We start from the raw sequence: 15,457 nt of genomic DNA, 5'->3' as shown, positions 1-15,457 counted from the left end.
AGGCTACTAGAAACTGTTCGCAAGTGATTGGAATGGGTAGGGTGGCCTGCTTCAGCTGCCACTGGTGACCTACTTTAGCCACGAGCATGTAGGTAGCAAGTACAATCTTTTGTTTAGGAACCACCCCAAAAGTTGCAAATGCCTTCTCTGTCTCTGCTAACCAGTACTCGATCTCTTCGAAAGAGGATGCCCCTACAAAAATAGATGAATTAAGTCTCTTATACCTCTCAATGTAGCATGGGTTCATCATGGGCGGAGGCGGGTCCCATTGAAGAGGGATTGGATTATGTTGGGGAGGGGCCAGGTAGCCTTGTAGCAACACCTAGTTGTATGGTGGGGGCACTGGATTGTACTGTGGCAATGCCAGATAATACGGTGGAGGAGCAAGGCTGTATCGTGGTGCCATTGGATCTTCTCGGTGCAGGGGTGGCTTATACTGTGGTACTAGTGGAGGGTTAGGCAGCTCCCTCCTCTCTTCCCGGGCCTGCTGGGCAAAGAAAAGTCTCTCCAGCATCTTAAAGTGTCGATCGACATCCTTTTGAAGCGACCCATCCTGGGCTACTATGTTTAGTGGAGCCTTCCTCTTCTCATATCCTTGTACCTCTATTTTACAAGAAAGAGTTGAGTGTCGGGTTGTATTTGAATTATTCAAATCTTTATGCAAGGAATGATTCTGAGGAATGTAACTCTAATACCAACTGTAAAAATCTAGAACTTAGGAAATGAAAATATTGAATTGTATCAACTATAAGCATAAGCAATTTAGAATTTAGGGTTTACATTCCTTACACAATATATCAGGATACCCAATAGGGTTACGGAAATGTTCCTTTATAGAAGCCCAAAGTAACGGAATAAATAATTAAAACAAAACAAAATTAAAATTCTATGGGGTTAACCTCCACTGGGCAATTCTAATGGGGTCTGAGAGGTAACCTTTATTCGTAACCCTCCTACTGTTCAGGATCTGGATCTTGGCCTTCTTGATATGAAATGGTTAAATAGGGGAATGAGCTACTTAGTACAATAAGAATATCACACTTAACACTGACACGAAAAACTGAATGTTTGTAAAAAAATCACAAAACAACTAATGGAGCCATTTGTTTTCTTAAATAAATTCATTTAATATGAAAAACACAAGTTTCATACTTACCCTTACTAGTTTTTAAAACTGGCCTATGAATTCAATAACCCAAATAGAATTTTGATTTCATATTCAAATGAGCAATAATAATAAACTCACCTGCTTACCAGTACCTCTAGAGATCCATAAGGATATCCTCCTACGCGTGAACTCAATATTCAATTTATCGATTGACCGGTCGTCCCCATACCCTGTCCCTTAATAGGCACCAAACATACCACCCCCTCAATACCCCGTCCGGTGTGAGGGTGAACTATACCTCCCAACCTCTTCCGGTATGGGACTTCTCAGCCCCGTTTGGCTGAGATAATGTCTACGGTAGGGTTTTTTTTCAATGTACCAGGTCCATACATCCTTCCTTAGAGTACTCGATAAGCCTTTCATCCACAGATCCATGTCATCAACCAATCACACATCACATGCTAACATCTCATTTATACCAATCAACCATAAATTATGCAAATAGACAACATGTAAAATTAAGAAAACACGATTAGAACATTTATTTTAGATCAATCAATGGATAGAGATAAAACGGTTACATAAACTAATAATTGAAAAGATAATTAAAGTCAAAAGATTAAAGCACCTGATGTAATGGTAAGCAATTAAGACAATATAAAAATAAATGTACAACACAGATAAACTATACAATGACCAGTTCTAGCTCCACTAGTGACCTGTAACAAATTTTAGGATTTTTTTAATTTTTACAAACACAATATTATTGATTATTAAGCTTCAATTTAGCATAATAGGAAAAAGGATGAGAGATTCTTACTCCGAATCGATGTTCGAAATACCATATGTTTCACTGCGCCTCATCGCGGCTCTCGGATTTCTTGGATTTTCCCTACAGAAATTAAAAATATGCATCACGTATCCAAAAATACCCTAACATGCCAAAATAGGTGTTTTTAAACTTTCCAACAAATTTAAGGTTCCGGCACGACGGTGGTTCCGCTCAGCTTGGCCGTTTTCAATCGGTTTTAGCCGGTTTTAGTCAGTTTTGCATGGAAACCTGCGAAAAACAAAGTTAGGGGGGCCTCTATTGACCAAAAAAGGGAATAATCGAAACCCTACAGACCAAAGGGTCTCTACGTGTGGCAGCTCTGTCGTTCCTCCTTTACGGTCGGGGTGTTTCTTCAGCTAACCTACATCAGAACGAAACGAGGGTCATGATGATTAGATAATCAAAGGGAACGAAAAACGGGAAGGGGGTCATCAGAGAAGTTTTCAAGTTACGACCGCAACGACTCGGTCGAGCTCTGCTCGCATTTTTTGGCTCACATGTTGCCCTTTTTACTCTGATATAGGTGTGGGGAGGTTCCAAATTCAATTCCGAGTGGAAGGAGAAAAATTTTACCTTTTTTGGCATCGGTGGTGGCTCCGGTGCAGGGGTGACAGTGTCCCTTTGACACTGATCTTCCCTCCGACTGTCCTCCTTCTTCTTCTCTGGCCAATGGTTGTCGACTAGGGTTTTAGGGCCGACTGAAGAGAGGTTCAAATACCTCTCTTTCCCTTAATCCTAACCGTTTGTCCGCGTCAATGTGGAGTGAGGAGAACCATCTGATTGTTGACTTTTTAGACCGATTACATGTGCAAATTTAGACTGTCCATCATGATCGAATCCAGCCGTCTGATCGTGTCTGAAGAGAAAATAGATCTGGGCCGTTCGTACGCGTGGGATGCGATCTAAGTCATTAGATCACCCAGGTATGCGGATCGCCCGCGTGGCTCCCGCGTGGAACTGGTGTTAGCGTGTCCGCCACGCTGTTTGTTCTGACTCACCAAGCTGCTAATGTGGCTGTATTTTTAAAAATTATGTTTTTACCCAATTTTTCATATTTCTTTTCAAATAGGTTTTCTCTTATTTTTATTTTGGCTTTAATTTTTAAAAATATTTTTAAATGCATCCAAATTCTAATTTTCAACAAAATTTAAAAAAAAAATAAAATTAATTATTTTAAATATATCTTTTTTATTAATATAAATTATTCCATGCCAAATTTTCAGGTCCGGATGTTACACCAATTTTCTTAATATGTAACTTCTACTACACAGGTGGCATGCATATATATACATATTATACATATCTCTCTAATAATGTGTAACTTTAACTGCACACGTGGCATGTATATATTTATATATTATATCTCTTAACATATATATCTTATATATATGTAAAATTTAGTGTAACCGCTACTACATCAAATTACATCATCCAGAAGGTGTTAATTATTTTTAAATTAAAGTAACTGATTTATTCAAACTATGTCTTTGATTAATAATTTAATTACAAGTAAAATTTACGATATCTAATTAATTTAATTATTAACATATAATAATTTTATTAATTTATGTAATACTTATGTTGTACATTATATACACTCTTACTAATTTATAGTTAATTCATCTACTACATGGATGCACAAACGAATGTAAATATACATGTAACACCCAAAATTTTATTTTTATTATTATTGGAATTATTTTAATTTTTTATTTTATTTTAATAATTAATTTATTAGACAATAATTATATAATTTTAATTTAATTTAATTTAAATAAATAGAAATAAAAATAATAATAATAATAATAAGAGTAAAATTATTTTTTGGATTTAATTGAAAATAATTTTGAAAAAAAATGGTGAAAATTTGGATTATGGATGTATTTTTAAAAAGAAAATCGAAAATGGGGGGTCAAACACAATTTAAAAAAATTGTGCCACGTCAGCAGCCCGGTCGGCAGCTCCGGCCAACCAAGACACACCGCGTGGCAGAGATGCTGACGCGGGAAGGCCACGCGGAACGGGCCACGTGGGCGATCCGCGTGCGTGCGATCGGACGGCTGAGATCTGTTCTCGCGCGCACGGATGGCCCATATCAAACGCGCACACAGACGACCTAGATTGCACGCGTGCGGATGGCCCAGATTTAATCACGCACGGACGGTCCAGATCGCATCGCGATGGACGGTCCAGATCGCATCGCGATGGACGATCTAGATTCATTTCTAATTTAATCACGATCGGACGGTCTAGATTAAATCGTGATGGACGGCTCAGATTAAAAGAAAAATGTTATTAATAATCTCATCAACACCCAACCCCAAACCCTAGCCGCCAGAACCCTCGTCGGAGAAGACAACCCAGCCACCGGAGGAACCGATCGCCCTCACCCGCCGACACACCGGAGCACCTCTCGGCCGCCAAACGAGGTAAAATTTCTCCCCTTGGCTTGTTTTTCGATGCCGAACCTCTTTGTGGTAAAATCGAAGCTAAACTACTGGCCAATTAGCTGAAAAATACCGCCGAAGCCCAGCGGCGCTGCTGTGGGTTTCTTCGATTTTTACCTCCGATGAGACCCTTCCCAATTCTCGTTCGATATAATTTTTACACCACTGTGACCACCGTCCCTTCCTCTACAGGTTGACTGGAGCAAAATACTAAATCGCGACTCGTGCCGGAGGAGCCGCCGCACCAGAGAGCTTCACCGCCGGTAAGTCTCAGTTTTTTAAAATTTTTTGGCCCACCGAGGGCCCTAGGGGTGTTTTATCACAGGAACCAATGCAAATTTGGCCTAATTCGGCCAAAAACGGCCAGAAACGGCCAACCTGAGGTGGATCGCCACCGTGGGCAGCGGCGGCGTTACCGGAGCACGGCAGAGCCACCGTGCCGGAATTTCAAAATTGACCGAATAGGCCCTAGGTCTGATTTGGAATTTTTGGGGACATGTGCAGGTACCAGAAGTGTGTTTCAGTTTTCGGAGAAAAATTCAGGGAATCTAGGAACTGCCCGTAGGCGCAGTGAGAACCCGATTTCAGACTCTGAAACAAGTAAAGATCCCTTACCCTATTTCCTATCACGGCATTAAAGCTTAATAAATGATTAAACGGTATTTTATGAATTAATAGATATGTATAATTAATTAAGATTGCTAATGGGACCCGAACCTGATGTATTTGTCGGTCTATTCTTATTTGATGTATTTTACAGTCTAAATGCAGTATAATATTTGATTATTTATTCTATGGTTACGTATGCATGAATCACTGTTTAATCTATTATGGTTTGAATTATTGTGAACCCGATGTTGTGTTGCCTTGTTTGGTGTACGTTACTGGTTTACGTATTCACGTTAATTGGGTAATTGAGACTAAGAAAAATAAGGATGGTATGTGAATTTATGAACGGATAGGTCGACAGCCTCACTAGATATCCTGGGAGATGGCGGATGGACCGGGTCTATAGGGAACCCTAACGGGAACATTGTCTCTCATACCGGACGGGGTATGGAGACTTTAAATATTTTGGCGTTCATACCGGACGGGTATGGGGACGGCCCACTTCATCCTCATACCGGACTGGGTATTGAGGTTTATCGTTTTGGCGCCCATATCGGATGGGGTATGGGAACGGCCCTGGAATGAAGTTGTTAAAGTGAATGGTTCACATGTAGCGGGGACCCCTATGGATACTAGTAGACTGATAAAAGATGAAATTTGTTGCCTGATGATTGAAACATTAAAAGTATGATATGTGTTATGTTACAGAGTGCGTATGATTTCATGATATTATAATGTTGTTGTTTTCATAAGTTATTTTCATGAATCTCACCTAGGTAAGTGGACAGTAAAGGGTTTTATTATTGATAAATGAATTTGTTATAAATTATACTCCATTGGTCATTTTTTGTTTTCTACCAACCTTTACTTCTATGACAGTGAGATAGTGTGACATCTTTACTGGGGTAGTGTAGCTCATTCCTTACTTAACCATTTCATATCATGAGGACTTAGTTCCCGAGCCTGTTCCGCAGGAAGACGGTGAGTAAAAGCCTAAAGATTCATTAGTTTTCCTTACAGTATTCATTCATAGTATTTCCTTTAGTTAGTTTATTCTTTCATGTCTTTAATACGTTTTGATTATTGTGTAAGAGATGTTAATCATAATCTATTTTATTTCGCTTTCGCACTTAGAATAAATATATATATTTCCTTTTAATTTTCGGGGTCATTACAATATATTCATCAGATATAATTAATTTAATTATTTATATGTACCATTTTAATTAATTTAATTAATATATACATTGTGTACTAGATATATACTTTTAATTAATATATAATTAATTTAGTCACTATACACATTGCATTTTATTCTATAAATATCATATGTTTAATAATTATTAAAATCAATTTTAATCAACGATATTTAATTTATAAAATATTTTTATTTATTTTTATAAATATTTATATTCAAATTTTTAGTTACTAATATATAAATTGTATACAATATTTTCATATATTATATACTATAATATTAATAGTATTTTAATTTTATATAGAAAAAAAATGATATAAATAATTAATTATAACAATATAGACTATTTACTTAACTCATATATCTTACAACGCCTACTAATTTTAAGAAAAGAAATTTTTATCTATATAACTCGAGAAGAAAAGATGAATTTTTATATTTTATTTCTCAAAAAAACAAATTCTTATAAAAAAACAAATAATATTCAAATAATTGCTAAAAACAAGCTGAATAAATCTATCTCTGAGATTAAATATATAAGCCAAAATTCTATAAAGGAATTTTAAAATTGACTTATGGAAAATTTTGAATTTTTGCTTTTGAATTCTCTAAAAACAAGTAAATGAATGATATTTAGAAAAATCTAATTTTTTTTTTTTAAAAAAAAAACTATCTCCAAAAATCTCTATCTAAGAGTATATATGCAAGAATATTTAAAAAAATCAAGAGATTTTCTAAAAAATTGTCTCAAACAAGCTTTCACGAAGAATGTGTGTAAGACGAAAATATTTTAAAATTCTAAATATGAATGGAGAAAAAAATATGATTTTTGAAATTGATTTCTCCCATAATCTTGTTCAAAAATAAACAAACATTTAAAAAACTAAAACAATTTCTGAGAATTACATATAAAATATTTTTCTAATAGTAGATAGGTAAGGAGAAACTCTCTTTGAATATTTCAAATTTAACTCAAGGAGAAGTGAAAATTCTTTGCACTTGATTTTCAAACATTTTTCAAAATATCACTTAGAAATATGCCATGTGTTTTTTTTTTTTTTTCTATAGAAGCTGCAGTCAAATATGACCCTTGGAAGCAAAACTCTCTGTCTGCAAATACTTTATGGTGCATTCCAACATGTCATATAACCTGAGCTGACTTTCTATACGTAGAAATTATTTTGTGCATTTCAATACATCACAAGGGATGATTGTATGTTGTATTTATTAACATAAAAATTATTTTTGACATGAAAATACTACTAAAAAGACATTAAAAAATTTTCAAATTCTGAAGATAAAATCTTTTAGCCATATTTACTTGCTTGAATTTTTAATTCTTCTTCTCCTTTGTCTCTTTTCCATGACTTTTTTTTATTACTGCTAGTGTTTCTTCAATCCTCATGTAGATAATGCTATTAAAATATTAAGATTTGTTATCCATCAAAATTAATCCAAACATTCAACAAAAAGTATTTTTTATTAGGAATATATAAACTAAAATGATAAACATTGTTAGGGTAATAGAGATCTATCTATTTACTATGCCTTTAGAGCTCCAAGTAGAAGATATAACGAAGTTTGTTCAATCTATAATCAAAAAACACCAAACAAATTTAAAGGAAACACTTCATTAGTGTTTGAGGTGGTCTAAACCAACAAGGAAAAATATCTTGCAGAGAATTAGGCAGAAGTAGGTGCAATGAGAAATGTGTCGCAGTGCCTTGGAAGTTCCAAAAGGGAAGATGAAGAAGAGTTGAGTCCCAATGTGATAATACCTTTAAAGGCGAAGCAAAATTTTCCATAAAAGATGAAGTCAATTGAAAAAAATATTGGAATTAATAATGACCCACCAAGAGAAACCAAGGATAAACTATTTAAAATGAATGGAACTCCCGTATGTATGATGGTGAATATACTATCACCTTGGATTTAGTGGAGGAATTTATCCTCGTGAAATTCAAGCTCAAACTCAATTAATATGATGGGGAAGAAGATCTGTATAAATAACTTAAACCATAAAGAATAATGAATAGAATTTTGTGGATGGACTAAATCAATGAACATTTTCCTTTACTTAAAAAAGGATTCAAAGAGTGCTTGACATTACAGTTGAGATACATAAGTAGCTTGAAAAAGTTAGCAGATTAGTTTTTTGTGCAGCTCATCAACAAATAAAGGTTAAGAAAGCTAACTATTAATCTTCTTAGAAATCACCAAAAAGAATGAGGAGTCCAAATTTTGAAAATGTAAAAAGTAATGCTTATATTCTCTCCCTTAAAGTACTTCAAGAACTTAATGGTTACACAGTTTTTATGTTACCAAACTTAAATATAGGAATAAAGACGCAAAAAACTCCTTATAAACATTTAATAACTGTCTAAGATACTCTTTTTATCAAAGCATGTGTTGATACTTTTACAATGGCATTGTATATGGCATTGATGAATGCAAAGAGTTAAAAATGAAATCAACAACCTCATCAGATGAGGTTATTACAAGGGTTATATGGCGAATTGAAAAGTTATTATGAGGGTGGAACAAAGTACGTAAACAATAAAGGTATTTTTGGTGGCTACCAAACTACACCATTAGTCAATACCATCAATTAAAACTTATGAATGAATAAATATTTTTCTATTGCAAGGTATATGATCTTGAACTTTTACAAGGATAACACGATACAATATGTGAACTTCTATAGCTTTTGTAATGGAGTAGGTGTTGGTGATTCGCACTTCAGGAAAACAATTAGGAAAATTATAAAAAAATTAAGACATTTCCTAAAAGACGAGCCATAGAAGAAAACTCGTCATAAAAAACGTCATGAAAATCTTTATAGTTTGACAAATTAATACAGAGAGATTGGGGGCACAAGTAATTGAAAAACAAAAACAGAAAACCTTCAAAGACATCATACTAAGGACTAAGGACTACAATAAACCAAGCAAGTAATATCAAGAAAACAAATTAAAAAATTATCAAAAATTCAATCAATAATCTCTTTAAAAAATTGTTTTTATATTGTATTCTTTTAGAACTTACTAACTTTACATAAAAACTGATTAAGAATAAAATATAGTAATATATATAAGAATCATTTATCTATTAGAGTTGATAGATAGTAGAAACCGTGTGAATAAAATCCTTGATGCATATAAAAAATATTGGACGAATAAAATTTCTAATAGATGATAAAAATCAGTTAAATATAAAAAGTCAAATAGATAAAACATCTTGGAGAGATAAGACAAAATATTTGGCATGTAGAATACATCATTTGGACATAATGCTTAATGGATAGAAAATAATCTTCAGGATATACTTGGTGGATAGAAAACAATAGATGGACAAAACACCTATTGAATAAAAATCATTATATGAAAATAATATTTAAAGGATACAAAATACTTGATGGATATAACACTGGTGGACATAAAATAGTAAATAAGAGAATGCTTAGTGTACAAAAAATAGACAAAACACTTGGTGGACAAAAAGCATTTGCTAAACAAAATACTTGGTGAAGGGAAACATCTTGTGAACAGAGCTCCATGTTAATAGGAATTATTAGTAGACATAATTTTTAGTGAACATATAAGACAACTCTTATTACTTATACAAGCCATCATTATCAGTTATGTATGTTAGGCGTTACATGTAAAATTTAATATATACTATTCTATAATTATAGCATTATCTACGTGCTTTTGGTATTTATTGATATAATCTAGTATTGATTATTTTACTAATATTATTTTGTCACATTATACTTGTATATATTGATATAATTTGTGCCAAATTAAATTCTAATACTATATTATTACTTCTTCTCAAAACAAATCCATACCTAAAAGCACAAACATTCTTATCAACCAACAATCTTGAATAAGATTTTAAGAAATCTGGAAAGGATTACATGAATATTCTGGTAAAAGAATTAAATCTAAAAAATAATTAATGCTTGCAGGTTATGAATGTATTTTAAGATATCTATTCCATGTAAACCAGATAACTAATCCTAGGGAGAAACTTAAAAGAAAAAAAAAAAAAGAAAATCCCACCCATAAATTGGACGAATCAGTAGAGATTAAATGAAAACATATTAGGAAAATAAGAATAAATTGGATCCCAAAAATTCATATAAAACCAAAAATCAATACAATAAAACGATAGGGATTGTGGATCCACACCCACTTTATCAAATTCTTCTATACGAAAAGAAATATATATATATATATATATTTTTATCTACAAGAGCAAATATAATATGTAAAAATGCATATATACTTTTATTTGTAAATTTCGAAATTAAAATCTCCAATGTATATCAACCCAAATGTAAGCGAATGTACCCTTAATATTCCTAATGAATAATTGAATATTTTTGTTGCAAAAATTAGTAGAGTGATATTTTACCACTGAAAAAAAATTCCTCTCAAATTTTGACTCCAATACACTCAAAAGATTTATAAAAATTATAGATTTATATATATATATATATATGTACATGTAAATGAATATATTAATTATAAAAGTGAGTCGGCAAGTCTCTATTTATTAGTTAATATTTTACATTTTTATCCCATAAAGAAAAAAATCAGTAAGCAAAAATTCTGAGTAAAGTAATTATTAATAATGTCATGTCTGACTTTTAAAAAAAATTCATATTTAACTCTATAATGCGTATCTTGAAAATTAATTAAGACATTATCTAATGTTAACTCCACATATAACAAAAGATTTGAAAATAACCATGACAAAATTTACTCTAGATCTCTCCCTCTCTCTCTCTCTCTCTCTCTCTATATATATATATATATATATATCTATTTATTCATGAGGGGTGTCCTGGCTAGGTACATATATATATACACACATACATAGGGGAGAAAAAGGAAGAGAAATAGGGCGTAGAAAATGGGAAAGAGCAAGGTTTTGGTGGTGGGTGGAACAGGGTATATTGGGAGGAGAATTGTGGACGCTAGTCCTAAGCAAGGCCATCCTACTTACATGTTACAGAAACCGGAGATTGGACTTGACATGGACAAGGTACAGTTACTTCTCTCCTTTAACAAAAAGGGGCTCGTCTTCTCCAAGCTTCGTTCTCCGATCACCACAACCTCGTCGATACAGTTAAATGTGTGGATGTGGTCGTTTCAGCCATGTCCGGTGTCCACTTTAGGTCTCACAACCTCTTGCTTCAGCTCAAGCTTGTTGAAGCCATCAAAGAAGTAGGAAATATTAAAGTGTACCTATCTATCTTTTTCGTCTATTTTAATTTATCAAATTATAAATTATTTGAGTTTTTTTTAGAAGAAGAAAACTTGAATTTTTATTAATTTTATTAATTTAAAAATTAATAATTTAAAATATTTTTAAATAAACTTATATTTAATTTAATTTTTTTTTTTAAATAAACTATCATTATGTAAACAATAAACATAAATCAAATTTTTTTTAGAAATAAACTTTAATTACATAATATTTAGTTAAAATAAATATAAATTTTATTTAAATTTTAAAAAATAAATTATAATTGTTATATTAATTTTTAAAATAAATAAAGATATATATTATATTAATTGCAGTTATTCTGACCATCGGAGTTCGTTTATAAATCTATTTCGAATGGGACATGCACTTGAACCAGGACTAATAACTTTTGACGAGAATATGACAGTGAGAAAAGCAACAGAGGAGGCCAAAATCCCTTTCACTTAGGTCATTGCTAATTGTTTTGCTGCTTTGCTGGCAATCTCTCCCAAATGGGAATCCTCTTCACTCCCATCCACAGTGTCAACATTTACGTGAGATAGAAATGTCAAAGGTACATATATATATATATATATATGATCTGTAATACATACGATCAATCAATGAGTTTTGAATAAGCGATTACGTATTTGATGCATTAATTAATGTATGTTTTACGGGTGATACGCGCAATTTTGTATATGGACGAGAATGGTATTGCTACGTACACCATTAAAGCAATAGATGATCGTCGAACACTAAATAAATTGTACAAAAAGGCCACCAGAAATGGGAGAAACTTACGGAAAAAGAACTAAACAAGATTTCCTCAGATTCCATGAAGGGGTTAAATATAATACTTGATTCATTTTCTTTTATATTAAATTATTATTATATATATTAAATTAGAATACGAATTGAAATTTGGTGCTGGTATGAACTTTGTGGCCCAGGTGGGAAACAGGGCATTTTTATCACATTTTCTATGAAGGGTGTTTACAAATTTTGATATATAGGAGAGAATGAGGAAGAAGCGTCTAATCTTTACCCAGAAGTCAAATATACCCGCATGGATGATTTCTTGAAAGTTTATCTCTGGTAATCATTTTTATTTCTTCAATTTCTGATATATATGATGTAATAATCCATGGTATATTTCTGTATGTCCTATCCAAATTATATAAATGAAAAAGATATTTTTATAATTATGTACAAAATAATAAAAATATATAATACTTTTATATGAACAACAGCTAAATAGAAATAAAAATGGTCAACTTGAAAATGTCTGCTATTGATTTTATCATTAAAACCAAATTATAATACTACTATTGCTGACAAGAAACTAAGGTATTTCTTGAAAACTAATAATAAAAAAATAAAATAAGAATACCATATTAAAATTATAAGTTTAAAAATATGAAGTTTATTTTTGTAGGATATCATATCTTACTTTTTTTTTATTTTTATTTTATCATATCTTAATTTCTTATAAAAGATCTAGAAGATGAAAAAAGTGTATGTGAAAAGGAGGTTATTAAGATATTTCTTATAAAAGATCTAGACATATATTATATAACTATTAAAAATAATTTTAGTTAATTAAAATTAAATTTTGTTTAAAAATTTTCAAATAAATAGCTATTATATATATTATCATTTTAATTCTATCTTCATATTTCATAATTTTAAACTGGTAATTTATATACATATATATTATAAAATTAATCAAATGCATACCTATCATACATATATTCAAAATTATCTTTTTCAATTTTACAAAAAATTTAAATAGAAAAATATTATAAATATTATTATTTTGATTCCATTTTTAGATTAAAAATATTTAAATAGAGACTAATATATATTAAGACACATACCAATTTAATTCTCAAACTTTAGCTCGTTTTATTCTTAAATATTTTTTCTTTATATAAAACAATACGTAAACTTCCAAAGTTTTTTCCCAAAGAACAAAATTGTTAGAGAAATGGATGGAAATACTAATTTCATTTAAGGATTATATGGAGATAAAAAAAAAAAATATTCCACTTTTTACTTTTTCTTCATCTTGATAGGGTGCAAAAACAACACTCTTATCGTCTACTTTTGTGTGTCTAAAATGAATTGTTTGCTACTTCATCATGTTATTTTATCCATTTTGTTTCAAGACAGGTGTTGGAGGCTAAAGTCTGTAAAAACAGCAAAAACTAAGAGTGAGAAATACAAACTGCCATCTGTCACGGTCTTAGCCTTGGGCAAGGTTAAGACGCCACAGTAGTAACATGCATAGGGGTACACAACCCTTACCCAAGGCTTACACTTCAGCATAAATAGGAAAACATAATTAACTCTTGGGCACAGTTTGCAACCAAGGGAATAGGATATGACCCAAGTTATGATCCACTAAGTCTTGACCAAGGCCAAGGCAGCACTTAAATTTAAAAGACTTGTGCACAACAGAAACAAGCCTTGCCCAAGGCTTGTGTCTCAACCTGCAGTGTGTTTAAAAAAAAGGCAGACTTTTTGAAATCTGAGAAGATATCCTCCCTACCGAGAATCAAGGACTGAAGATCATGAGGAGACTATTCTGAAAAGCTAAGGATAAGCTGGAATCAAAGATAAAAATCTGAAAAGAAGAAAAGAAAGAAAAGGAGAAAAACCCTGACTTCCCTTCGATTATAAAAGGGGCGGCTGTCAAGGCAAAACGATTATCTTCTTCCCGATGCAGCTCACAGCAACGCTGCAGATTCTGCACCCTCTTCCACCTCTTTTCTTCTTTTTAATTTTCAAGAACTCTTTTTGTGCTAAAATCCACCATGAGAGGCTAGTTTATTATTTTTCCTAGTTAGCAGATCTAGCAAACTCTAGCAATACACTTGTTTGATCTAATATAATTAATTTGAGTTTTATCTTAGATCTGTTATTTATTTACATTTTGCACCTATATATATTTATTATTTTGAATCCGTTTGAATAGGCTATATCATACATGAAGAGAAACGACAAACAACAAGTCAAACTCCTTAAATCCATTATTATTTCAATGGTTCTGGTACCTAGTAGCGATCAATGCTGTACTGAGGAGGTAAGTAATTTAGTTGACTGGTTCACACGGATGAATCCAGTAACTTGAATCAAGTTTTTCTATCTCTCAAAGTAATTGAAAAGTTAAATCATGTAAACGTTCTTAGGACCACTTCGCAGCGAAGAACCAACTAACGAACATTTCTTAGTTAGTTTAAGAATAAGGAATGATTGGTTGTTGGAACGTTTTCAACAACTATAACTGATTTGCCATATTATGGATAAAACGAATTCTTGTATATATGATCAACTATGTTACTAGAACTAACTATTTCATTGACTAAGAATTCTTTTTATAATTGATTTAGTTTTTAACTTGCTGCCAAGAGTTCAATTTATATTACTTTGCTTGTTTCCTATTTCATATTTTGCATTGATGTTGGATTTATAAAAATTCCCTTTTGTTTGCTTTTTATTCGTTGGTTAAGGAAGAAAATTGATTTCCAATTCTTTGTGGATTCGACTATTCTTACCACTACTACAATATTTTTTATTAGTCAGCAAAGAATTTATTTTTTGTGAATTTGACACTCATCAAATTTTGGCACCGTTGTGGGGGAGTTGAATTTAATTGATTATTTTTTCCTTTTATGTCCAGGTCGGATCATGGGTGGCCACTCCTTTATGATCCTGAGATTGAGAAGATTGCCAAAAGTCTAAAAAAGTAAACCTGAGAAAGAAGGCAAACACATTAAGACAACACTCTATCTACTGCACCCGAGATATAAAGTATGGAGTAAGAGCGCACATTGAGGGAGCTGGCAGACCACCTACCAACCAGTAGCCCCTCTGTATCACTTATCCAGATCTGAACGTAGCTTTCGAGATGAAATATTTCTTAATTCACTTGTTGTCCAAATTCAGAGGTTTAGATAATAAAAAACTGTACAATGATCTCAAGGAATTTCATGTTGTGTACT

The 15,457-nt window shown here is 32.1% G+C and overlaps 1 pseudogene; it reads left to right on the top strand.

Annotated features, from left to right (window-relative positions):
• The first annotated feature begins 11,090 nt into the window (after window positions 1–11,090).
• LOC110818502 (isoflavone reductase homolog) lies at window positions 11,091–12,552 on the top strand (annotated as a pseudogene).
• Window positions 12,553–15,457: the final 2,905 nt, after the last annotated feature.

This window comes from Carica papaya, chromosome 3 (genome assembly GCF_054855325.1).
Source record: "Carica papaya isolate Zhongbai chromosome 3, ASM5485532v1, whole genome shotgun sequence".
Taxonomy (NCBI): Eukaryota; Viridiplantae; Streptophyta; class Magnoliopsida; order Brassicales; family Caricaceae; genus Carica; species Carica papaya.
The sequence above is the reverse complement of the archived record's forward strand: the minus strand, read 5'-3'. Positions and strand labels throughout refer to the sequence as shown.